This window comes from Vidua macroura, chromosome 1 (genome assembly GCF_024509145.1).
Source record: "Vidua macroura isolate BioBank_ID:100142 chromosome 1, ASM2450914v1, whole genome shotgun sequence".
Taxonomy (NCBI): Eukaryota; Metazoa; Chordata; class Aves; order Passeriformes; family Viduidae; genus Vidua; species Vidua macroura.
This window is the reverse complement of record NC_071571.1, coordinates 89,866,153-89,892,969: the sequence shown is the minus strand read 5'-3', so window position 1 is coordinate 89,892,969 and position 26,817 is coordinate 89,866,153. Positions and strand designations below refer to the sequence as shown.

Genomic DNA, 26,817 nt, shown 5'->3' with positions numbered 1-26,817 from the left:
AATTAGTTTCCTTTTAAACTAGGGCAAACATAAGCCCACATCTTGCCCAATTTGCCCACATTCTAGAAACAAAAGCATGCAAAAAATTTAATGTAGTATAAACCTGAGAAAGTTGTAGTTAAAGATTCCAGTTAATTTTTTTCAATTGAGTAAGATTAATATCTTTGAAATCAACACAACCAATAAAGGATTGTGCAAAACTCTTCATAAGATAATTCCCTGATATAATAAAATGTACGTATCTGAAAAATGTGACTTGCATTAGAAATTAAACTGCTTTAAGGTGTATCTGAAACCTTTCAAGCTTGTCCAGCATATTTTAAATATACTATTATGAAATAAAATTATTTTCCTGGCAGCTCAGCTATATTCTCACTGAGAGAATCCCATTTTGATGTATTTTTAAGTATGATCGTAGAGGCATACAAAGCTAAAATGCAGGTGACATTTTATTAGTAGCCATAGGCAACCCTAGTTATGGCTACTTACATTTTCAATATGTATGTGATCTGCTTTTTATTTTAATGACTAATAATAATAATAATAATAATAATAATAATAATATTCACTGGAGACTGGGTCATTCGTGTCTAGGGATGGGAAATCAGAAAGGTCACAAGGTAAAAGAAAACTCCATTTTCATAGGAACTTTAATGCATTTCTCCTAGGGGAATTCAAGTTGCTTTAGAAAGGTTTAGACATATATTGGTGGGCCCTTTACCCCTGAGCCAAGTAAAAGTCCATCCATCTTTGCAGAATAGTCTGTGTTTAATAAAAGCACAGTAAAATAGATTCCTGTACACTTTTTTTGTAAAGCCTCTCTTGCATTTTATTGCAAGCAGCCCAGTAACTCCACACACTCACTCAAAGCATGATTGGGGTTATTCCTTAGCTAGCAGTAAAACAGGCAAGGAAAGGTCATGGTGCTGGGAGATTTCTTTTCAGATGATAAACAGGATTAAAAGTGAATAGGTCCTGGTTAGCAGATCATCCTAAAAGAAAACACAAGAATGACGAGGCACAGCCCAAAGTCCAAATTGTGTGTCAGCAATGTCCTGCTAGCAAATCAAGAAGTAACTACCAACAAAACTGGATATATACATGTATACATATACATATGTATATGGAATCCACCACAAGTGGTGTTCATACAATTGCCCAGCCAAAAACCAAAGTAAACAAAGAGAGCCCTGTAGCTAAGGATACCATTGTCAGAGAAAGGGTAATAACAGAAAGTATGGAAATATCAAGATGGGTCACTTAAATGGTCATACTTCTGCCTTTTATCGTCTTTTCATTGAAACTAGAAACCAGGAAGAGAGGAAGGATGGTTCTGAGAAATCAGAAAGTGTCATCCAAGCACAATAAAGTATGTTCACACAACTGCAAGAAGCTTTTTTTACCCACTGGCTAGGTGTGGTAAACACTTTTTTTTTCCTCTTAGGATTTTTTTATAGAGGTGTACAGAGAGAAAGAAAGAGAAAACAATTTCTATTTTTGTTCTTTGTTTTTCTTATGTGGAATGTGTTTAGAGAATTGTTTACTTAGAGTGATTGCTTGATTTGATTCTGGTGAGAATTGTTTGAACCGGATAACTAATCAAATCCACCTGTGTCTAAACTCTCTACGAGAAGGTCACAAGTTGTAAGTTAATTAGGTATGGTAGTTAGAACAAGTAAGTTTGTAGTTTTAGTATCTTCTTTTATATAGTATATTAATATAACATAGTTATAATAAACAAATCACTCACCCTTCTAAACTAGACATCATCATTTCTTCCCACTGGGTTCACCTACATTTTACAATAGCTAGGAAGGGTTTCACTAAGGGGTATCACTCATCAGCTGCAACTCAGCAACTGGCCATGGATGTGATCCTACTCTGCAGCAATACGGAACAAAACAGGTGAGCTACTCTTACACTCAGTTATGACAGTCTTAATAGCTGCAGAGGGAAGCAATTTGCATTTCCAGTGTTTAAGCTGATGCATTCTGCTCCACAGCCAGGAACAGGTATTCCTGGACTTACTGTGTCACAGCTCAAGATCAGTGCCTTCAAAGACATGCTTTTCAAGACATGGGGGAAATTATTCAGAAACACAAATTAGCTACCAATAACAGGAGGAATACCATGATGTCATATATTAAGTTATAACAGGACATGCCAACAGATTAATTGGTACTGAAGCTCCTAGAGATATACTGGCAATTAAGGTTCCTGTAAGCAAACAGAGGCCAAGAGCAACACGGGTTGGAAGTGTGGGAAAGCCACACCCAGCATGTGATGGTCACCTCCAAGCAGACATCTCCAAGTGCAGCCCCATTTCTGTCAGAACTGGGGCTGCTTGGGGATCTGCTCTAGTCAATGGAAAAATAACACCTTTAGGAGGCTCCACCATCATGGCTCATAGTGGAGTTTTTTGTCAGGAAAGTATCATTCCTACACAAAAAAGAGAAGCTTTCAAAATTTAAGCACTATTTTAAAACACAGGATCAGATTCCGAGAATCTTACTTATCTGACATTAGAAACACTGAAGGGACACTGGACTTTGTTACAAGCCAGTTTCAGTAGCGCTTATAATTTTTATTCAGCTTCCTCCACCCCACCCCAGTCACTGTGGGATGCTCACAGTAAATTAACAGTGACAGCCTCTTCAATACCTAGCAGGCATCTCTACTTGTGCACTGTGAATGCTTATGGGGGAAGAAGGAAGGGGGAAATAAAGTGCATCTCTCTCTTGGTGTCTGCACAGAGCCCTTGTTCTTCAGAGAAATCTAACAGTGTAACTTTTGATGTTCCCTACTAGTCAATCAAAATCCACCTATCTAAACTTCTCTGAATGAAAAGGACCTGGAACTCCAAAGCTGATTTTCATCACTGTGAATGAACACTCTAAACTTGTCTAGTGGAACAAAGGTAGAACTCTCATGTTTTCCTATTTGCAGGAGCAAAACATTTTATTTGAATTTACTCTCACAGGTATAGCATACACTTATAAAGAAAAAACCCAATTTTTTAAATCACTTTGATCATATGTAAGGAAAACTCTACCAGATCTGCCCAGATCAAGGAAAAGTATTTTATTTAGTACTTTATTTTAGTATTTAATCCAGTACTATATGGTAATTGTTGAGCCTATATAGTAATTATTGAGTGGATTTGCAGCATTTACAAAGGTTGCATTAGCCCCAAATGTTTCACAGCCTTTTCATGTAAAATCTCTGCTGTAATTCTATACAATGATTAATATTACAACACAGCCAGCAATTTTTCTGTTTGCTCTTCTGGGTGTCTACCAGCTACTGGCATGTAGCTAGAACTATGCTAATGAGATCTTCAAGGTATGCACACAGTTTCCTTAACTGAGTGAAATCACAGAAGAGTCATTTTATGGTCTTCAAGTCTCAGGTTCTGTCCTTCTAGTCATTTAGGCTCAAATGCTGAATAGGGGCTTTATTGCTCACCGACAAGAAAATCTATGCAAACAGGGGTAAAGGTAATAGACCATCATAAATACAGGACTAGATGGTGTGGACATTGCACCAAACACTTCATTACCATGTAGATACATGCAAAAGTATTTTTTTGGGAGATGTACCCCTCTTCACTTTTCCGTTGCATGCTCTGCATGTGGGATAATATTCTTCCCTTTTTGCCACTGAGACAATTAGACTGTTCAGATTTCATTTCATAAAATCCTAAGATCAGCAATAACATCTGTATTTGTTTACCAACAAACATATACCTATTTGTGTATAAAAGATGACAGAAGCCCTTTTTCTGGACCTCCACATTCTCTGGGCGCAGCTGCCCAGACTCCTGCTGCCGTGTCTGAGACTGCTTTTCTGACACAGCCACCCCCATTTTCTGAAAGTTGGCTGAACATTCATAAAGTCCTGCTGTAAGCATCACAGTCAAGTCCTTGTGTTGATTTGTTTAATTTTAATGAAATAAAATTCTTTCTTATTACAGACATGTGCCTAAACTATTCTGTACAGTGTTTTCCTAAGCATTTTCACTACTTTTTAAAAATTAATATTTGAAAATATTTCTCTTAAAATGTTTGTAAGATTAAAAAAACAAACAAAAAAAACCCCCAACAACCAAAAAGCCCACGAACAAAACAAAACAAAACCCCCACAAACCCCCCCCCCCCCAAAAAAAAAACCACCAAAAATCACACATTCAAGTTTTTCTCCAGACCATTTTGTGAAAGTTTTCAGGTGTCACTGCAATAAATCCTACTAAGAAATACTGCAGCATCCTTCTCACAGACTTGTATCAAGCTATAGGCTGTCTGAGCAACTAGGTTATACCAAGAACAACAGGTATATTTATTAATTTTGCAAACCTGCTACCGATGCCCACATCCCCCATAGGAGGAAAGTCTGCTGAGGTCACTGGCTGAATCTCGACAGTGTTAATCGCTGCTCAATGACTCCCAGCAGTGTTGAGATACTATGGTCAAGCACAGAGCTCTGAGGAGGGGCACAGGAGAAAGAAACTTCATCCGACTCAAAATGACCATTACAGCTCTGGGGAAAACAAGGCCTGATCCAAGCGGGAGCCAGAATCAGAGAACCAGAATTAAAAAAAACCCAACAAACTAACTCCCTTGGGGGAACAAATCAATTCATGTTGGTTTGCAAATTTTTTTTTGGACATATAGATAACAGCCCTTTATATTTTAAATAACAATGACTTTCTATGCTAATTGTTTTTTGTGTCTCTCTGCTGAGGGTTTTCAGGGCTCAGAAGGCAAGTCAAGATGCTGAACAGCATGTGTGTACACAAGATGACAGCCTCTGGCAGGGGACACAAAGGCTTCAGAATATGGGTGAGCACAGCAAAGGGCCACCCATGTGCGTAGGGGATGATGAGCAGTCTGCTAGAAATCTGTCAGAGTGCTCAAAAGGGAGTTTGTTAGCCTGAACTTGACTTCTGTGCCTCACTGATGAATATTAACATACAGTTGCTCTTGCTGGATATCCCCATGGCTCTGTGGCCACTTCAAGGATGCTTGCACATATTATTATCTCCCTCTTCCCTCTCACCAGTCGATGGGCACTACACTCTAGGGGTAAAAACACACACCCTTAAGACCAAGTAGATGTCTGTTTCAAAGATTTTCTGCTTGATTTTAATCAAAAAGAGCTGGCATTGAGCTGCTGTTTTTTAATTAAAACCTCCTTTGCTGAGTTGTTTTTGTTTTGTGGAGCATCTATCAATCAGGAGTCACTGTAGGATGCACTCGGTGGCAGCAGGCTATTTCATCCCTTCCCCCAAGCCCAGACACTGACTTTTTCCTTCTTCCTCCCCTCCCCAACTTCATTAACTAAATGCACTGAATAAACCTTAACATCCCAGCTAAATCCTATTGGCCCTGGATTTGCTGCTTAATGCTAAAACCCAAGCGACCCATTTTTCTCCTGTTGATACTTCTACTGCTGATGGCAGCCAGCAGAGAAAAATACCCAGCTATAAACTATTTTCACGTAAGGAACAAAACCAGGAGCATTCATCACTCACTCTTTCTGCTGCTGCTCACAAACTTTATGTAAGCTTTACGTGACGTGTCAAAGCGTCCCTTGCTTTTGTGCTTCACAGGCATCACAGTGAGCCTGTTGCTTAGCAAATGATTACAACAGAGTGCATCTGTTATTAAAAGTGCAACTAGGTCTCTTTTAAAGGAAAATGATCGGGCAAAGTCTATGAAAATTAATTTCTGTGCATTCTACAATCCCCAATCATGATGTTGTTATAAACATCAGAAGATGGAGATCCCACTAACTGAAAATCCTGGGGGAAGAACAACAAAGAGAGTAAAAATCTTCAGTGCTACAGAATTATTTTGGTTGCTATCCTTAAGTTTTACTTTGAACTCTGTCTTCCCAATTTCACATATGCCACAGAAAAGGCTAAAGATTATTCACTGTGCCCATCTCCTGTCTATCAGCCCTCGTGCTGCACCCCAGTTATAATTACTGCTTGTCATCTGCCCTCTGCACAATGACAAACAGGATCCTCAATGGTTCTTCCCAGCTCCTGACTCACTCTTTCCAAAGCACCCAAACTGGGTCACCCATCCAGCTGCAAAGCCTCCCTGTGGTAGCATTAAGACCTTTGGCTGCTGGTGTTATCCGCCTGCCTTTAATGCTTGCTCCACCAGACCTCTGATCTCTCTTCCACCTTAAAAACATGACACCATGACCACCATGTGTTTTGCCACAACGTCTGACACTCCAAAACCCTTGCCTCCCACAAATACCTCTTTTCCACTTCTGCCACACACACCTGTGGTTGCAGTCACGTCCCCTATTAGCTTTGCAAGCTGCTCCACAACTTTCATCTGAAGTGATGCACCCTTGCCCGGCTGCAGGGTCCCTCTGGAACTGTCCCTGCCCAGCAGGTTTGGACCCAGGCTCCCAGCACTCCTAAGCAGGAGGGCCACCTCACCACCCTCTGCTTCTCCAATTCCTGTCCTTCTGCCTGGGTACTGAGCATGAGGGGTGCGACACAGGATGTGTCCTGTGCTTTCACCAGGACAGCCTCTTGCCCAGGGATGGATCTGTGGAAAGCAGCTTCACGTGCAGAAAACTGAGTGCTTTCCCTCATGGCTTGCAAAAGTCGCTCATCGCATTTTCAGTTATCTGTTAGAGTGGCTATTCCAGCTTGCTCTTGGGTATCCAACCAACACAGCAGTCTTTGGATTTGACTTATATTTTTAATACCACATTTCACTTGACTTTATTAACAGACCTCAGTGTCCTACAATACCGAGGCTGGCTTCTGAGAAGTGCTGCATCCTGAACTGCCTACCCCATGGACACCCAGTCCTTTGACCAGCAAATTCCCACAGCATTCAGAGACTGCAAAGGCTGAAAAGGAGCCTGGGCATTTGGTGAAAATGCAGCTACGCTGAATAAAAGTTGTATTTATAAAGAAGCTAAATGCAAATGCAATCTAGCATTGAAGATATGTGGCACAGGTTATGATTATTAGTACGCTGTCTGGTATGAGAAAGCTTTCAAATAAAAACACTTTCTTACTGACCGTGCACTCGCGTTAATGTATTTCTTACCAATACCATTAATGGAGCATTCATCATATTTCTTGCTTCTCCGAAGTAACAAGAGAAATAGATGGAACCATGTAAGAATAAAATTAAATATATCCATGGCGCTACACGTTATCATACTGCACACACTCTACAAATGTGTTTAAATAGGGTCCTTGAAGGAAGTAATGGCAACTGACTTCAATATTACAGAAATATTCAAACCAGCATAAATTGAAAGGCAGGAGAGATAAGGATTATAACCAATAAAACAAACACTTATATTCTTGAGGACTTGTTTTTTGCAGCAAGGACACAGATGAGAGAAAGACAGAAGGCAAGGTCTTCTGTAAGAAACCAGCCATTCCAGACTAAAGAAAGTAAATATATTTTTGTTCACTTGATTATAGATAAGGACGGTATGGAGCAATATCCACATGATTCATCAAGGTTTTCCCTTGCCTTGGACACAGTAAGTAGCATACTAGATAGAGGACATATTTCTTAAGAGGTTTCTGAGGAAGCAAACCTCAGCTTTTCTGTTTATTTTTATAAACTCTTGACGGATTTCAGCATGGCCAATTCCTGGACTCAGCTTTGAACCATTCTCAGGGATAGTTCATGAACTTTGCACCAGGAATCTTTTTAGGGATAAGCAATGGACAAATGGATTACCAGCGGCTCAACTCCATTTTTCACTATTGTTCTACTTCTAGAGCCATATACAAAAGAAACAAACAAGACCTACAGCTAGACTGGACGATACACACCCGTCTAACAGGTATTTTTTTATTTCTTTTTAACACTTGAAAGTAGACATGCAAAGGAATTGCCAGTTATGACTGCATTTTGTTGCCTGTAATTTATGCCTGAGCTGTTAAAATATGTTTAGGTAAAGTGTGTTAACTGAATGTTTATTTTTCCAGTAGCACTAGGAAGGTTATCAGAAACACAAATACAAGCTGTACACTAATATAACCATATCCGCTATCAGGACATTCTAACAGATGCATAAATTACATTAAAACATCGTTTTAGGTGCACAGGAACAATTTTTCTTTCATCTTCAAAAATAATAATATGAATAACCATAGTAATAAGGTATGAAGCCCAGACTCCTCCATTATTACTGTTAATTTAAAACTACTGTATATTTTTGAACTTTTCTTTAGGAAACACACACTTCGAAGTTCACTTTTCCCCCAGCGCACAACTCGCTGAGCGACGACCCGGTTGTTTACTCAGGCTGTTTACACAGCAACTTAAAAACAACAGCAAGAAAAGCCTCCAGAAACACTAACACACGAACGAAAGGTAATAACTTCCAATACCAATACAAATTCCAAAATATGGGACAATATTCCGAATGGGTTGCTTCTGACAGCGACGCCGGTTTACAGCACGTCAGAAACTTACTAACCTCTGCCTTCCTAATCCCTCCGCAACCCCGGTGGTCTTCCTCGGCCTCTCCCCGCTTCACGTTAAACTTGCAGGAAACCATTAACCGGGGGCACACGGACGCACACCGAGCAGGCTCCGGATGATATTATCGCCTTGGAGCGCCGGAGCCCCATCTCAGGCGGGGTTACTCACCCGAGGGAAGCCCCCACTTCCCGACTGACAGTCCCTGACGGATCTCCCTCGGCGCGGCTCACTCGTGCGGCGGATAAACCAGCCCCATCTCCGCACGGAGCACTTCTACCGCAACTTGTTGGGTTCGGGCCGTACAGCTGGAGTTTTCCCGACTTGGCCCGGCGCCGCCCGTCCCGGGCCGGCAGCGCGGCCGCTCGCGGCCCGCCAGGCTCCCCGCGGGCCGGCCCGCTCGGCTCCCGCCGCCGCCGCACACAAAGAGCCCCGCGCCCCCCGGCAGCGCCCAGCCCGGGCGGCGCCCCGCGCCCTCAGCGCAGCGCGGACCCCGCGGGGCCGGCACCCACCTGCGGAGCGGCTCCGCTCCCGCCTCCCCGGGCGCAGCTCCCGCCGTGCCGCCCCGCGCGGACAGATGGCCGGCAGCCCTCGCAGCCCTCCGCTCTGCCGGAGAGAGGCAAAGCCCGGATTTTTTTTTTTTTTTTTTTTTTTTTTTTTTTTTTTTTTTTTTTTTTTTTTTTTTTTTTTCCTTCCTCTTTCCTCCCTTCTCCCCGTTTTATGCTCTCTTCCTCCCTTGGCTTAGACCCTGGCAGATCAGCACAAGTATGCTCGCAACACCCCCTCCACCAGTCACTTCAATTAGTGCCACACGAGAGGAGCTTCTGCCCAAAATCTGCTTAAGAAAGGGCCAGAGGGCAGGGCAATCGCCTTTGCTCAACAATGACCAGAAGCTGCTATAAATATCCAAACAAAAGCAGTGGCAAGGCCAGGAATGTCATATCCTAATGTGATAAAAATTGTAAATATCCGATGTATACCAGAAACACAAAGCAAGAAAATTAGGTTGTTTTCTACCAAAGAGACAAAGATTAAAAGCAGTCACCACCTCCTTACCCTCTCCCCCATATACGTGACCTTGTAGTATGTTATCAAAGTTGTGTATTTCTGGGTGCCAAGCTATTATGTTTTCGAGGTCCAGAGCAGCTCGTTCACAATCCCTTTGTGACAGCTGCTCGCTAATATTTATAGGTACCCAAGACTGTGCACCTTATATAACCAAGTCGACTGACCAGGGCTGGGCAGAGGTAGACTCCAATCCCACAGATATGGTGCTTCACACAAATAGTACAGGCAGTGGCTTACCTTGTTAATTAAAACCTTAACAGAAGTTCCCAATACACCAATAAGTAAAGCGATACTTTAATACTGTACAGACAGGGGTGCATTCATATAAAGACTGAAAGATTTAATGTAATTTGATTTAGACACATTTTACACTAACATTATTCCAGTGCTGTGAGTGAGGAGAAACTACAGCCTGAGGTTTCTAACTATACAGTGAACTAGAGCTGAAAACTAACAAAAAACCAAAAACGAACAACAAAACTCACAAAAAGCCAACACGCCCTTGATTGAGCACAGTGTCTCTACCAGCAGTGTCTGGACCTTGGGCTTGTGCATCACGTCACAAATGCCCAGTTCACACTGTGCAAGTAGCTGGATGCCACTGGTTCTAGCATGGAGAGGGCAGAGTGGCAGAAGGGAGTGGTTTCAGTCCCACAAGACTGCTTGCAAACTCTGCAATGCCTTCGAGATAGTAATTTCCAGTCTGTTGATGGCCAAATGACAACAGCTAGGTTCATCTGAGGGGAAGGCAATATCCACTGTCACCTAATTCCCTCCCCAGACATTCAAGAATGTAATCATTGCAAAGGGAGGGCATTCAGCTCATGTCCAAGTCTCGTGCCTCAATGTTTACGTACAAATCTGTGTAAAAGTAGTTAATCCTTTTGACCAACCGCATGCTCTTTTAGAACCGAGATAAAGGCCATCTGAAATTAACCCTGTATTTCCTCTGTTGGGTTTCCATCAACTCAAAAATCAACTTTTCTTCTACTACAAATACATGTTATTTTTTCCATTTCATTCCTATGCCCTCTTCTGATCACACTTGTTTGTCATGCTGCAGTGAACATTGCTTTCTGAAACTAGACCAATTCCCATACAGACTTATTCTCAAAGCACCTTTATCCACAAAGGATGGTCACAGAGGATTTTTGCTGCTTTATTAATTCCCTGAATTTGAGCATGTGCCCAATGCAATGAAGAGTGTACTTTTAGAAGATCACTTGATTTAAAAGAGAGAGTATTTAAGTGAAGCTCATACAAAACCCTAGTCCAAAAATCCCATATGCAGGCTTGCAAGAACAAAACTGCCCACAAGATTTCCAGACTTCCTAGATTCAGCAGAGAGAGAAATATTTTTTATTTCAACAAAGAGTTGTGAGTAACCCCGAGTGCACAGATACAACAACAACACGAACAACACAGACTCAGCATTGTTGCGCCAAAGCTGCCAGCCCATGGGCTGACAAAGCCCTCCCTGATGATGGGGGACAGGGAAGCAGAGGTCCTCACTCTGGCACAGGCATGCTGCAGGTCTGTGCAGCTCAGCACAGCAGCCAGGGTAATGGAAGTGCATCCAGTTGAATTTCCAAGGTGTTCCGTGCAATATGACTAATTAACCCTGCCAGTTCCACTGGCTGGTCTCTACACAGGCTCCTGCCTTTATTTCAGTCAGGGCCAACTGAGTGAGTTGGCCACAGCAGCAGTACAAACATGTATTGCATTGCAAAAGAATGGACAGAAGTCTCACTGAAGGAATAAAAAAACCCTGACATAATCCTCAACAACAAAAAACCCCTCCAGGTAAGCAGGAAAAAGATTTTTAGAATAATAACCTTACTTGGCAAAAACATGAGCAATGACTTAAATAACTGCGTAGTTGTGACTGAATAACAAGACAGTAAAAATAAATCACTAATGGAGTGAAATGCAAGGCTGTGTGCATAGTATAAAAATTTAGCCAGCCAGGCAGATGAACAAATTGGTGGAACTGATGCTAGAAGTGACAGAAAAATATCCTTGTCTCTGAATTCTGTGTGAGTTTTGTATCTTTAATTTTTGTATGTGTCATTCCTGAGTTCAAAGAGGAGAAATAAAAAGGGTTATAAAAATAAAAATTTAAAAAAAAATTCTCCTTTCACCAAAAGACTCTGTTTGTATTGATCTGTCTTGATCTGCTCCTCTTCATTTTGCATGCTGCTTTCCTACACCAGCTTTTCCAAACTATGGATAGAAATGGTGGAGGAATCTTGCAACCTCCCTTAAGGACTGATGAAAATGTAACATAAGAAAAACTGCATGTATGGATATATGCCTCACAAAGGGATATTCAGAAGGGCTGTCTTTGCAAGTGTGAAAGCATTCCAAATGCCATTTGCTTTTCAAGTCAAAATGCTCCATTTGATGATAAATCTAAGAGACAGATGACAGAAATGTCCCTGACTGAGCAATGTCCCAAAACTAAAATGTACAAAGTAAAGATACTATTTAGTTTATGAACAATTTAATGTATGCTTGCAATTTTAAACTGTCATAAAACATTCTACCAACAGAGTACTCATTTTATAGAGAATTATGCATTACCTGCAAGTGCTTTAAGTTAACTCATTATGGAAATAGAAACCTGGATCAGATACATTGGGTCCTTGCATTTGACATAATTTACTGGAGAAGGAAACCTGTGTACAGAAAGCGATCCTCAAGCACTGTTTGAAGTTTTCCCTTAAATACTGTTTTATTTGATAAGTGAAAACTGACAACACCAGCAAATCATCTAGTATTAGTGTTCTTTTCTTTTACATGTCCCTGCCCATGGACAAAAAATAATAATGGGTTATGCTATTCCTTAGCCTGAATAAAATGTTGCAGTTCCGGAGATAAAGACGTATTGAGCTGAGCAATTAAATAGCTAAATAAATGAATCAGCAGAGCAGAAGTGACAGATTTAATTACTGCTTAGAGCTAGGAAGGGGAACTAATTATGGGGTTCACGAACCTCATGCCATTCTTTTCCTTAAGCATGTGCTTCTATTCTTCTGGATCAAACTCTGCAAATGAGGTAGCACCATGCACTAGATTAAAAAAAAAAAAAAAAAGGAGAAAGAAAGGCATAAAAAGCTATCCAAAATTTGGAAATAAAGTCTAATCTTTGAAGAAAGAATAGTCAATACTCTGTTCTAAAAGCCTATGTTCAGTTGACTCCATACTATGAGTTACAAGAGCTTGCTTTCAAATAAACACTAAAAATTTAGTTCTCCAAAAAATGAAAGCACAGTCAAGTTCAGTGGATATGAATAAACCAAATATTGCAACAGAAAGCTGTGGTAAGTGAGGCATAAAGCATATAGCTCTATTGAGTGGTTAGGAGCCCTGTTCTTCAGAAAGTATCTGTCGCTGGGAACACTGAGAAAGCTTTTGGTCCTACTACCTCTCTCCTGATTTGGACAGCCCACCACACCAAGCAAAATATCTCAGAAAGATGCTTTTATGGCCACCAACTATAAAAACACTAGCGGTGGAGAAAAACTGCTCCTCAGTTTCTGCCTTTTGTCTCATTTCTCTAGGTTGCATTTACTTTACCACTCTAATTTTATTCTTGTTTGATAAAACTGTCAATGCCAATTATTTGAGCTTCACATTAAACTCACGATCCTAGTGGTATAATCCCCTAAACATAGAATTATTTTCCTTTTTAGTAGGAGGGAGAAAGGGGATAAAAGCCCACATATATAGCATTTGAATCACATCATTCAATTAATTGAATAATTTTGGTTTACAGCTATCTTGTACAGATAAAGAGAGACAGGTATCATTTCAGGGGAAATAAAGTGCCAAGCTGGGTTTTTAAAAATGAATGAGGGAAGAGAGGAGAAGTCTTTCATTCATAGCCAGTTGCTTTCTAAAATTATATTCTCATTATGATGTCTGTTTTAGCACAATTTTAAAAATCTACACATTTGCCTCTTTCCTACAAGTACTACAAAGAGAAAAATATCTCTGGACAGCTGACCTTGTACACCATTCTGAAAAGAAAATCAGGCCTTTTACTCCACTGACTTAGAAAATTTAAAAAATGCAGGACATGACGCAAACAATAAAACATCTTATGGCTAGGAAAGATCTAAATCTACCCCAGCAATAATTGTGATCTCCTTCCACACCACGAGTAATTTTCTCAGAATGAAAACAATTGTGTCCAAACCCAGAGCAGTAGGCTGATCCCTTGGAAGGCTCACTGAACAATCACAAATGCCATCATCATCCAAGATTACAACATCAGCTCTGCTTCACTGAAATTCTGTCCTCTGAAGGCAGCCAAAACCAAGGTCTATTGCCTCAATAAAGTCCAAAATGAACTCTTATCTTCAAAATCTGTTTCTGGGTTTCTGTATCTGCAGGAATCCAGGGGCACTGTACATCCAATATAAGATAAAACCAGGATTTTTTTTTAATGGAATTATGGTATAGCTCTATACAAGTGATATTCTTTGCCTGGAATTGTTGTGCAGTTAGATCAGAAGAAAATGCATTTTGTACCTAAACATACAGCAAAGCAGAGAGGAGCTGATATTCCAAAAGAGCACCATCTGAAACACTGGGTACAAGTTGCATTAACACTCGTACCATACGCATGTTGCAGCATCAGATATCCATGTTATTAAAGTGTGAGATGTGTAGAGTGTCACTAAGGTACCAGTGGTCATGAACCTTGCAGAACACACACACACACAACTGATATCTCATAATAGAGGTATGATGATTGTATAAATAACCTCAGTAGAGCATGATGAGAATGAAAGGATCTCATGGGCAGGGGCAGCTTGTCAGCAGACTGCCAAAGGACAATAGGAGAATGTGTGCTCTTGGTGCACAACACTTCTAATCTCAGGAGGCAAAATCAGCAGTATTTTCCTAACAGTTCCCTGCCAGGCTCACATGGAAAAAACCTTTTAAGTGTCTGAGGTGTCCCTCTCAAGAAAGGACATGATCAGTATTTGCCTGCATCCAGAAGCAGAGTCCTAAAGGAATACAGGGCATATACGAATGGAAGCCACACGGAAGTGAGCTCACCACCTGGGAAGAAAACTGACTATGAATCCACCATCTTCTACTCTCACTGCAGAGCAGTGCAAAAGAAATCCCTCATGGGATACTTGGAAGTGGAGTAATGGTTAAGCATACTCTGGAAGTAAATTTGTCATTGCTTTATTTATACCATTTTGCTCTCAGTCTTGCACTTGGATGTCTGCCCTTAGGTCTTGCTTAACATAATTTTGCAGTGTCTCACCACCCAGCCAGCCTGGTGAAGTGGAGAAACAAGATGAAACAGAGTGAAACCAGTAAATTATCAGTAGGAAACAAAGAAGGGTGCACAGGGTGTCTTGAAACATGAATTTCTCTTCCAGCAGGGTCATAGAAGACCAGAGCTGGCAAGTTTTCCTTCCTGTTTTCAAAGGGTCACTGGCTTGGTATGACTTTACTAGCAGGGAAAGGATTATCTCTAACAGACATGAACTAATTCTTCTCCTGCATGCTGGCAAAGCAACGCTCCAAAGTTCTGGGTGAGCCCTGGGTTTTCAAGCCTCTCCCTACTACAGGGAAGGTAGCAGGTCATTTTTCACATGCATGGGAGTGTGCCAGTTCATCAAATCTGCTCTTGGGAAGTTTGCTTGTGCTGATTTGCAAAAAAGTGATTAAGTATACCAGCAGGAGTATGAGGAGTTGCTAGTTGTCCGGTACAAAGAAGAAATTACTGTTTTTTTGCATAAAGTCCAAATAACATTTATACAGTACTAATCTCAGACCTAAAAATTATTTAAAATCACCTACCATTTTCTTCTGTAAAATCTCAAAGAAGTACTCTTTTTTGGAGTGTCTTCCTAATAGTTCATTGGAACAGCAAGTATCCAGTCTTCACTGGGTACTAATATAAAAACCAATCAAGCTCCTTGACAGTAATGACAACTAAAATAATGGGAACCACTGTCCAACTAAAAAGCTGAAGTAAGCCTCCAGCCACAGTGCTCAAAGGGTTTTCACAAAGAAGGGCAAGGATCTGTGCATACAAACGTCAGAGCTTGCTTACTCTTGGAATAAGTTGCATCTTAAAAAAACAGTAAAAAAAACCCCTGCAAATAACCAGAATTATGCCAGAAATAGGAAGAACAAGGAAGTCTGTGAACTGGATAGAGTGCAGCCCTAGACTGAGCCTGAGCAAAATTCACAGAAAGTTTCTCCTCTCTCCTAGGGCAGTAGTATACCAAAGAGGAAGAAGCCATATGGAAAATGAAATAAGGAGTGAGAAAACTGATTCTCATGAGCCTCATAATACAATCCTTGACTTAATCGAGATGAAAGAAAGGGGTTTTATATGCGGTAATATGTTCACTGTGACACTTATGAACAATTATAAAAAGTAATTAATTAATTAAATAAAAAGCTATCTTGATTAGTGAAACTAGAGAAGCAGTTACGTTCAAAAATTCTGCCACTGTGAAAAACACTGGCTGAAACATGAGGGAATAGCACAAGCCCAGAATGGACCAAGAGAACAATTCAGAAATCTAAAGGAATGGTTCACTTCCATCTCTTGATGTCTGAGGGTCAGTTTGAAGGAACAAAGCTCCAGGGCACAAAAATCAATCAGACAGTTGTGGAAGAGACTTGGGAAGTTCCACGTACAATTTCTACTTTAGCTACTAAATTGGTAATGTCTGGTAATTCCATTGGTAGAAGGTATGGAAATTATCAAAATCTTCCAAACACAGGAAAGTTTGAAAGTCAAACCTGAACCTTTGTGATTCAAATCTCAAAAGCAAACAGTGATGGCAGACCATCCATCCATCCATCCATCCATCCATCCATCCATCCATCCATCCATCATGAATGAATGAATGAAAATTCGTTTTAATACTACACTGCTGAATTCACAAAGAACTTTGGGTAGAAAAAGAAGAAACTGAGATAGTCAGAGATGGAGAATGAAATACTGATAAAGTCATCTGCATTTTGGAATGAGTAGCATGCTACACACTACATTGAGACCAAGGACGCTCCCTGAATTTCTAAATATAAGTAATGCCATGATTATTCCTCATTTAAAATATTCCTCACTATAAACATTTGACATGCCTTTTATTCTAGAGCCAACACAAGACTTTTCAACAGCTCAGACAAAACTGACAGTCAATCCTCCTAAAATAACAGATGGGACAGGGCCACCTCTGCTTGCCACAGAGAAGTGAGGAATTGCAATGGAGAGATCTGGAGGATTCGTGCTGTTAATCTGGCTGCCTCCAGGGACTGATAGCAGTCAGCTATCACAGCTGCTGGCACTGGGCATTCTACCAGTAGTTTCCACTCCTACTTTAGGGGCAGCAGTGCTTTCAGACAACCTGTTTTTCCCTGTCCTAATATGGACAAAATTAGGGTGAACAGATGTTAAGGGATGTGTGCTTTGTCTTTCCAGGAGCCTGCCACCTTAGACAATTTCTGTATTGCTTGTGCTCACAGCCAGTCCAGTTTGCTGCTGAAATCTGAAAACTCAATGCTTGTTCTTCATTCTCAGAAGATTCAGCAAAACTTATGTTCACTGGTTTCATAATGCTTCTGAGAGTCAGGGGCCTTGACCCTCATATGAAATCCACCTTGTGTCAGTCTTAATTCCATCTCCAGAGTCATCAGGATAAAATTATGCTCAAAAAAGCAAATAGTTAATCTCTAATGATTAAGAATATTTTTAACATGCTGCCCATATTGTGCTCTTCAAGTTCCTTAAGAAAGTGAAATTGTGGTGAAATTCTTGATGTAAAAAGCTACTGTGAGATATTTCAATATGCTGGTGCAAAGTAAGAGTTATCAATGTGTCAGGGCAGAGCGTGACTAGTTTGATCAGGAAACTACTGTAGAGAGCTGTAGCGTAAATTATAGAAGTAAAATCAGAAGCAGCTTTGAAATGTGTAATGGCAGTTGTTCCTTTTACAGGACCATTGGACCATGTGTTGCATCAATATTGGGGATAACACCCAAATTTCAGTAAATATTAGTGTTTAAAGCTGAAGTTATTAAATCCTTGTGGAGGTATATTTGCTGCAGCTTTTCTGAAAGATTATACTGCTGTTGCCCAGTAGAGTAGCAACAACAGGAAAAAAAGAACAATAATTTTGTTCAACATAAAATCATACTTTGCTACACCATAATGACTTTTTATATCAAACCCAATATTTTAATTCCATTATATTTTTAATATATGAAACTTTTCTAAGGAAGAAATAATTCAGTGATGCCCAGCAAATTCAGACCCATTCTACACCTGTAGATTTCCACTGCGCCCTCTTGAGATTCACTTTGTTTTTCAGTGCTTAGCTCCAAGAACATAAAATAATAATCTTGTCCTACCTCACAGAGCTACTATTAGCATAGCCCATTTATATTCTATAGCATTACAGCATTATGGGGTAAAAATGGTTTCTATATGTACCATTCAATGAGTACATTTTCCACTGAACTTTAAAAAAAAAAAAAAACACAAAACCTAAATTTGACTCTTGAACATTTTTTTTCCATTTTCTTTTCTAACTTCCATGACCTTGTTTTGCTGTGTACTGTGTTATGTCTCCTGCTATAGTCTTCTTGTTTCAGTCACTTTTCTCTGTCATCTAATTGTGATGAGATTTCTTTCAATGCTTCTTTTCTTCACTGTTGCAGTCTTCTTATTTCTCATATATTGCCAGTCTCTCTAGATTGAGAATAGGTAGCTATTCTCAAACTTACTCAGGTCTTTGTATCTCTCTTCTTCTTACTCTGAGCCTTTCCTTTCCTGCCTGTGAACCACCTTGCTTTGGCTCCTGAAGGAATTGTCTCCCTTTGTAGGGGTAATGGAGAGCACTACACCCGCAAGCATTCATTGATGAGGAGACAGGGAAATCAGAAAGAGTGAATGATCAGAGATTCATGAAGGCCTTTAGCAATGTGTAAAACACCACAGATATAATGAGTGGTAGGGATTGTATCTGCCTGAAATAAGGGTTTCTCCAAATGTTCAGTGCAAAAAAGTTGCTAACCTTGCAGAGGCCTTCAAATTGCTGCAGCTCAAACCCCAGGAGGCTTTACAGGTTAAATTTTACATCTTGAACTCAATTGGGAAACAAACTCAAAGCTGTTGCATGCAACAAAACACATGGTTTATGGGATGATCACAGTCCAGGTGCTGATGGCACACAGCTGCTTATTCCCTTGTCCTGTGCTGTGGGTTCTCAAGAAGTGCAAGACAGAGACAACCAGTGCTGTCATTTACCTTGATTTCAATAATTTGGAGGACCTAGATCTGTCCTCAAAGATATAAATTAAAAGTCTCATTGTTAAGCCTAGTTTAAAAAAAATGCTTACAACTGCAGATGCAACTTGGCCTTTCAAATAGGAACTCAGAATCCAGCAGAACTCCTAGAGTAAGAATGATATGTATTTATACATAGAATGATACTTGGTTTTGTATTACTTCCCTTTAAGGGGTGGTAGAGGCATTTCTAAAGTTTGATAATTGCTCAGTTCCAAAAGGTAAGATATCTTCTCCCTGCAATCTAGAGAAATGCTGAAGTTGTGAATACATTGCTGGAAGGCCTTACCTTAGAGTTAAGACTCTAAACAGACCCAGCATTTTTGTGCAGAGCAGCTGCCTCAGGGAGAAATCAGCAACTCTCCTGGAGTGGCTCATGAGGAAAGCCTCACAGGACTCAGTCCTACAAAGGCACTGACATAATCTGGTACCATCACTGGCTTCTTCTGCAAGTGTGCAGTGCTGGTCCGTTGCCAGAATATAGCCAGGAATCACATCTGTACACACCTGTTTGCAGGAGACAGATCCCACTGTTTGGAATCTGCTGATGAAGCCTCACAGCTGCTCAAGGATGAAATTTGCCTCTAGTTTGGGGGTTCTGCTTGCTATTCAAATCCCATCAAAGTAGGATGCTGTCTCAGTCTTCCTCACTTCTGAGGCAGAACATGCACACACTCATGCATACATCCATATATACACTTCTATCTATATGTGGGTACAATTTTCAGAAAGCACAATTTCATAGTTTCAGAATATTTCGAGGACTCATCTCACTGAACTGTAGAGCAAGCTGCACTGAAATTGTTAGCATTTGAGAAGGGATTATTTTTGTATGATCACTTTTTTATTTATCTGTGTAAGTTTTCCCAACTTGTTCTTCCTTCATTCTGCTCCCTTTCCTATTCATTTTTGCAAATGTTTTCTCTTTTTCTTTTTTTCCCATGGCTTGAATTTTATGAGCATTCCCTGTATATTTTAGGGCCTTTTCTTATGAGGCACTAAAGAGAGAGAAAGCAATTCAGAAAAAGAGCAGTAAAAAAATTAATAACTTTAACTACATAAAATCATAGAATAGGTTGAAAGGGCCTTGAAGACCATCTGGTTCCAAAACTCCTGCTGTGGGTTGGGCCACCTTTCACTAAACTGGGTTGCTCAGAGCTTGATCCAGCTTGTTGTTAAACACATCCATGGATGGGGCATCCACAACTTCTCTGGGCAACCTGTTCCAGTGCCTCACCACCCTGACAGTAGAGAATTTTTTCCTTATACCTGATTTAAATCTACCCTCTTTCAGTTAATGTCAGGTCATTTTGGAGGGAAAGGCAGGAAATGTGGAAAGAGAAACTCCTCAGAGTTCTCATTTTTTCTACACTGTTTCAATACACAGCACAGTAATGGTGATTATTAGGAGTTCTTCTGAAAGTGGAAGTTTCCCAGCCAGAAAAATATAAAATAATATCAGCTCTGGAAAGTTAAATTTGGTAAGTCTAGCCAAAAAATTACTTTGAAGAGCAAGTTTCTAAAGGCATAAAACTAATAATGAAATATTTTTAAACACTTCCAAAACAGGAAATCTGCCAGAATGTCTGTAGGGCTGATAAGTAACTTGGATATGAAAGGGGAACCCAAATAAGATCAGACTCTACTTCAGAAAAGTGAAAAGAATCCTTTATATAGGTGTAAAGAACACTATGGAATAGTTTTTGGAGATTCCCAGGCTGAAACTTTCTTTACAGGGCACAACCCCCTTACTGGTTAGACAGTAGGAAACACAGAGCAGAAAACTAAATGGTCACTCTTTACAATTCAGAGAGATTTCTAGTGAAGGGAAATGCACTGTTCAGCATAGTTCTCAGTGATTTGGTTAAGGCTGAATAGTGAGGTGCAGTTAAATCATACTGGATTATTTAATGTAGTAAAAGCCAAAGATGTCTGAAAAATTGCAGAATAATCTCAATTCTTTTGAGATTGATGATAAAAGTGTGGACCAAGAATAATGCTGATAAATGTTCAATCTGGAACAACAACAAAAAAGAGTCCTAACTATACAAACTATACATACCCAGTGATAAGCTGTAAGTGAGCTGCTACAAATCTGAAATATGGCTACTGCAACTGGTGAAACCATGTACCATTCCATAAAAACACCAGCCTAATGTAAAATGAATAGTATGAATTATTAGGAAAATGAAACGGAAGAGAGATTATAAGGTCACAAAGAAAACACAACTTATCTTCTAAGCCCCAAGGGACTCACCTGAAGTAAAAACATATAAACAAGGATCTACGGATAAGTAAGATAATTAATGGTAAGGGATGGTATCTGTGTGAGGAACAATAAGTAGGTTGGGATAACTGACATTTTTTTGTTCTGTTTAATAAAAACCCACAATCTATCCTGGCATCCTGGTTTACATGATCACTCCTACAATATTTCTTAGCAGTAATGACGTACATTTCTGTAACAATAATGATCTGTATTTTCACTGTTCTTTTTATTCAAAATACAAAGTGTCCCAGGAATATTGTTTAAATCATTAAAGCAGCCATTTAAGTAAGCAAAACCAAATTCTGTTGGAAGTAGCAGGTTGGAAGAGGTCTTTGGGTCTCATCTGGGCCTACCCAAACATGATTAGCTTTGAAGTTACATCTGAGTTCAAAGGTTGCTCAGGAGCTTGCACAGAGAGCTTCATCTGATTTCCAAGAATGGAAATACCACAGAGTCTCTTCATACCTGTGCCAGTATTTCATGTACATATATACACACACATACACACAAAAGAAAGGAGAGATTTTTCTGATATTTAGACAAAATTTCCTATGTTGTGACTTGGGGCTGCTGCCTTTAGTCCTATTGTGTTGCACTACCTAGAAGTATTTGACTTCATCTTATCTGTACATTGCCAATAGGTAGGTGAAAACAATTAGGTTCCCCCCTTATTCTCACCTTCAGACAGAACACTTTTCCTTTCGGCTTCTCCATGTATGTCATGTGCTCTGGCCACCTGGTGCTCCAAGGGACTCATTCCACTATGTCAATGTCCATCTTGTACAGGGGAATCCAAAACAGAGCACAGTCCTCCAGGTAGTCTTACTAGTGCCAAACAGAGGGCAAAGAATCACTTTTCTCAACTTGCTGGCTACTCTCTTGCTAGTGGAGCCTAGGATGGTGTTGACCTTCCAGATGCACTGCTGACTCACACTGGAGTTTTTTCTGTCTACTGTGACACCCAGGACTTTTTATGCAGTGCTGCTCTGAAGCCAGTTTGTGTCCAGCCTGTCCTGCTGCATGATCAGGAATTTGAATTGGCCTGTGCTGAACTTAAAAAAGTTTCTGCCAGATTTATACTCCAGCTTGTTGAGAATGCTCTGAATGATAGGCCTGCACATTAATTGGCACATTAATTGCTCCCCTAATCAGGTGTCATCTGTGAACTTGCTGAGGGCTTTATTTCATCCCACTGGATACATCTGCAGTGAGGGCATGAATGAATGTCCAACTAGTGTTGGTTTCTGAAAGATGTTACTAGAAATCACTCATTAGTTGGACTTTTTACAGCTGATCACAACTCTTGGAGCCTCGTGATATGGCCAACAGTGTGTTCACCTTGTGGTCCACTGCTCAAGTCAATGCCTCACCAATTTGGCTGTAGGAATACCATGTAACAGGCCTTGCAGAAGCCAAGATAAATGACCTCTTCTTTCATCCATCAAGCCAGCCATCTTCTCAGAGCAAGCGCTCAGACTATTCAGCCACAATTTGTGGTTTGTGAATCCATGCTGTTCCCAATCGCCTTCTTGTCCTCCATGTGACTGCACATGGTTTTCACAAGGGTTTCCTCCAAAATCCTTGTGGAAACTGAAGGGAGCTCTATCAGCAAATAGTTCGCCAGATCTGCATCCATGCCCATGTACATGTAACACTTGTCAGCCTTCAGGATCCTCTCCTGATTCCTAGGGACCTTTTGAAGAAGGTACAAATCAGTCCTTGCAATGACCTCAGCTCCCTTTCTCCACATCATTGGATACATTCTCTCTTGTCCCAATGGACTTGCGTGTGTCTAGTTTGCTCACTTGGTCACTAATGCGATATTCCCAGATTCTGCCTGGGAGGTACAGGGACAGAACTGGCCATGAAAGACCAAGGAGAAGACGCTAAGTTGCTCAGCCTTTTCTGTGTGCTTCAACTCTGCTTCCTTGCTTCATAGCCCCTCATCTTCCTTAGACCTCCTTTTGATTCTACTTCTAGAAATTCTTCTTGTTGCCATTTCCATTCCTCACCAATTTCAAATCCAGCTGAGTTCTGACTTCCCTAGTTCCCTGCCTACATGACCGACACGCTCTGCACCTGAGTAGCTCTCTTTGGCCTCCTCTGCCTTTTGCGCTGGAGAGAAGATGGAGCTCCCTGCCTGTCTGTTGTGCCTGTGTGACTGCATGGGCTGTGGCTGGGCTGAGCCCAGGTCTTGGGAGGTTGTCCTCAGAGAGCAGCCTTCTCTAGGGATTTCCTTCCCCTTCCCCTTCCCCTCCCCTTCCCCCTCTCCTTCTGTTTCCCTCTCCATACAATCTCCCATGGGAACCTGCTGAACAGTTCCCAGAATGAGCTGTTAAACCCTCTATTTTCATTTGCTGTTATCATTCATAAAACTTTGAGTTTTTGATCAAAGTACTTGTTCATTTCAGACTAAAGATTCTCAAAAAAAAAAAAATAAAGTGCGAAAAAAATTTAAATGAAACTTTTTTCTCTATCAAAGTCAATTTAGATGCAAGTGAACTTTTACAAGGAGCCATAGTCACTTAATTGTGTTCATTCACTAAGGTGAAATGAAAAGTAATGGAGTAGAGATGCTTAACGCTTATTGACTATAAATAATTTAGATTATTTATAATTTCAAATACTAATTGGTAAATAATGATCCATGACTAAGTCTGACAATATGGCTGGAAAATGAAATCAAGAGAGATTTCAAAGAACCCCTCCCAACTCAGCATCCCATGAATTTTGCTTGCTGCCTATCAACATCTGTTTCACTTTTCAGCAACCTTGTCTTGTCTGCTTTGCAACTCACAGCAGTGCCTAATTTAAACATTCTGTAATTATGGTTTTTAGTCCTAAATGGGGTTGTGAGATGTGCAATTACTGCTTCTTTCATTTTGTTTATAAAAGACAAGCAAGAGAGAGAATACTGGTTCTTTGCTCCCACCTGTTATGCTATGAGAAGCTAAATGAGTGTTTGACAGGTAAAAATATAAACTATGAACCCTCAGATTAAAATACTATTAGAATTAAATTCATATGTGTTTGTGAGAGTCTAGGCAAGTTCCGGAAAATGACAGCATGTTACTTTTCCTTCTACATGTATAGTGTGCTCAAAAAGCTTCTCTTAAAATGCCCTGTAATTAACCTAGGATACAGGACAGAAAACGGTGAACAGAACAACAAAGACAATTTGTCATCAGGATTTTCATTAAACCCCTCAGTATTATAGGAATTAATTTCAGTAGTGCTTTGCCCTGATTACTGCCTGTCAGATAGGATACAGGCATCCAACAGGATATTTGAATGGAGAGCTTTGCTCCCATCCTACCTCAGCATTATGAAGGTAAGTGGTTTAGCTACATTGACTGTGATTCATCATCTATATTTTAATATTGAAAAAAGTGAAGGTGGCTCTAATTTTAACTTCCCCTAGCACTGCTTTTTTCCAGTAAATGTTACATTGATAATAGCTCACATTGCCATCCCCATCTTGGGCAGGGAGAATGATCAACAGACTTTCGAATCACAATAGTCATTAATTTGTTACTTCAGTTTCCCAGACATTATAGTTCACTACATATTGTTATATCACACAGGCACACAAACCATCTCTCATTTCAGGTTCTGAATTGTGCTACATCCTGTACAGCATCTAGGCAGCGTTCTTATCTAGCCCTCACATTTTCAGTTTTTCAAAATGCTCCCCTTTTAAAGCAGACCACTTTGAAATCTGCAACACATTTTAAAGCAATGATTAAACACTAATCCACTAACATACTGAAGTGGCACTTGAGAATTTGGCAGTATCACTTTAAATAATCTCTTAGACTACTGATGGCTCTCTCAGTATCCTGTGTTTCCACACATAGCTGATGAATAAAATTATTTGAACTAATCTGTGCCTATACTTCTCACAGTATTTCTTGCATGAAAAGCAAACAGTGCAACATGTATGCCTTAAAGTAAGGAAACCTGTAGGAAACACAGTCAAAATTTCAGTTTCTATAACATTTTCTTCTTCAAGTTATATAAAAGTATTTTTAGGAACAATCTCACCTTAAATCTGAGAATGCCATTAAGGACTGTATTACAGAAATTACTTGGGTAATTTTGGCCAAAGCAATGCAGTTGAATGTCACACATGGGTGCAGGGGAGGGTAGCAGATAGAGAAATCAAATTCACCCCTACAACATAAACGAGATATGAAACATTACTGAGGAGCAACAAGCTGCAATAGTGTACACTGTCTTATAAAGCCATGTTAAATGAACACAAGTAAATAGATGTTGCCTTATTTTTTTTATTCTCATTGGCAGGAATTTATTTTTTTTTTTTCTCTGCAGAAAATCTGACTGATAATATATGTGCTGCACCTGGCTGCTTATAAGGTGAGTAGACAAAGTATCCTTTATGGCTAAAAAATTATTACAGGATCTAGATCTGCATAGCTGTTTGAACTGAAATATGACTAAACCCAAAGGACTAAGCTATCAATTCTCCCTCTTTGAGTAGGAAAGTGAAAGGGGCGGTGAGTGTGTGTGTGTGTATGTGTGGGTATATATGTGTGTTTGTGTGTGTGCATGCGCTGATCTTTAAGTAGTATTTCAAACAAAAAAGCAGCTTTCTCAAGCATTCTGCTTTAAAAGTTGGGTACGTTCACTGGCTTTCCATCTGTTCCCAGCTTTCCTAAGAGCTGTCCCTATATGCTACAGATTTTGGGTTCAAACCTGCTTTGCTTGCATCTTCTGTCATAATCACATTATGAGCTGACACATACATTCACCTGGTCGTAAGGGAATGCTTAGAGAATTCAGGTTAAGAAGATGACTCAGTTGCCTTATTTAGGTCAAAAATTCTTCTGAGTACCTGTCACATTAGGCCTTACATAAAATCACAAAATGTGCCATGTCTCTTTCTTCTCTGTTCTTGTTTTCCCATTAACAGTTTCCTGGCCCTTCTATCATTGCATGTTTCCCTTGCCCCAATCTGTTATCTCTTTTCTCCTCTTTGCTACTCATATAGTTGCCCTCTCTCCTGTTCATCTTCTCTCTTCACATAGTCTCTGCTATGCTACTTCTACATAGCACTGCCAGTCATTCCCTGCTTCTCCTTTTAATCCCATCCAGACTCCTGTTTATGCTCTTCTTTTTGATGGAGCATATACACAAGGGTGAAAACCAGCAGCTTTTATATTTTCCAGTACTTTATGAAGGGAAAATCTTTGCCATGTAAGAATCACACATGGTGGGATTCGTAGGGCCAGGAGTGGGACTCGATGATCTTGATGGGTACCATTCAACCCAGTATATTCTATTATTTTATAATTAAGTATGATCTAAACACAGTCTACAGTAATTTCTGTTCAGCAGATGCCCCAGAAGCAAAGGGCCACCATTCTTTTGATTGTCCCGTAACCTATAGAACTACTCTAGCCAAGAACACATCCTGTAAGTGACATGCACAACTGCAGCTCCATGGTAAACAGTGGGTCTTGCTCATCCCTAAAACTCTTCCAGACTGCTGGATGCATATGTGGGGTCAAACATCACAAAAAAGTGTTTTCCCCCTCCTCTGCCAGTGCTAGATTTGCTTTTAAATTATTGAAGCTACTCATCAGAACTATTTCTACTGGGCAAGGCCTGGGGATTCAGAATATAATTATCTCACAGGCATAATA

The 26,817-nt window shown here is 40.2% G+C and overlaps 1 protein-coding gene across 12 annotated transcripts in view; it reads right to left on the bottom strand.

The window, feature by feature from the left end:
* Positions 1–26,817, bottom strand: part of LOC128803471 (poly(rC)-binding protein 3-like) — a 501,238-nt gene that overhangs the window by 131,434 nt on the left and 342,987 nt on the right. Inside the window, exon 1 of one of the 12 annotated variants that reach the window (XM_053970522.1) lies at positions 8,993–9,064. The exons of 9 other annotated variants lie outside the window; for them this stretch is intronic. The gene's annotated coding sequence lies outside the window, so the exon portion shown is untranslated. Of the gene's footprint in view, positions 1–8,478; positions 8,581–8,651; positions 8,849–8,992; positions 9,065–26,817 lie in introns of those variants that run through there. 2 more of the 12 variants (XM_053970513.1, XM_053970532.1) reach the window with 2 other exon arrangements.